The sequence below is a fragment of the Palaemon carinicauda genome, chromosome 15 (assembly GCF_036898095.1).
Source record: "Palaemon carinicauda isolate YSFRI2023 chromosome 15, ASM3689809v2, whole genome shotgun sequence".
In the NCBI taxonomy this organism is placed as follows: Eukaryota; Metazoa; Arthropoda; class Malacostraca; order Decapoda; family Palaemonidae; genus Palaemon; species Palaemon carinicauda.
The window spans coordinates 11,509,107-11,509,883 of NC_090739.1; positions in this window are offsets into that span (position 1 = coordinate 11,509,107).

The window sequence follows — 777 nt, forward strand, 5'->3', positions numbered from 1 at the left end:
TCACATTTATGTATGGGAAGTATGGAGGCAGAATGCAAGAGAAAGAAAACGGTTAAAATATTGAGATAACATGTTTGAGTAATTATGTTGTGCAAGAAGACTGTATAAGGTGAGAAATGCTAACATATTTGAGTAATTATGATGTGCAAGAAGACTGTATAAGGTGAGAAATGCAAGTAGTAAAAAGTTTAGCATATGGAAGGATATACCAGAGCATTTTGAGGTGGTTCGTGGAAAAAATGGATGACAATAGGCTAATGAAAACATTTTTCAGAATTGTTAAGTAGGAAAAAGGATAGGAAAAAAAAATTATTAGGTAAATGGATAGGAAGGCCGCAAAAGAGTTCGATAGGTGTAAAAGACTGGAAAGATTCCCTGATATGCAGGAATAGCGCCATATAGGGAGGGATGGGGAGGGGGGGGGGGGTGTAGCGCTGAGAGCCTGATGTGTAAATACTTGGAAGTTTACCTGTATTCGGGGTTCAACCCTCATAAAGCAGTTAAATGATGAATGTGGCAGTGACTTGAGTTTCGCGTTTCTCTTTTTTAGAACTAATCTCTACGTATTATTTTCAGTATATAATTGTAAATCATTTACCGAAAAAACTTTAAAAGTGCAAGGCAAAAGAAAGTAAACATCACAAAAGGTGCATGAATATCAACTGATAACAACGTCGACACGAGATTTATGAACGATAATAAAAAAGCCAAAAGAGTAATTTACGACCTACTTGCAAATTAACCGCCGATGTCTTTAAACACACTCTCTCTCTCTCT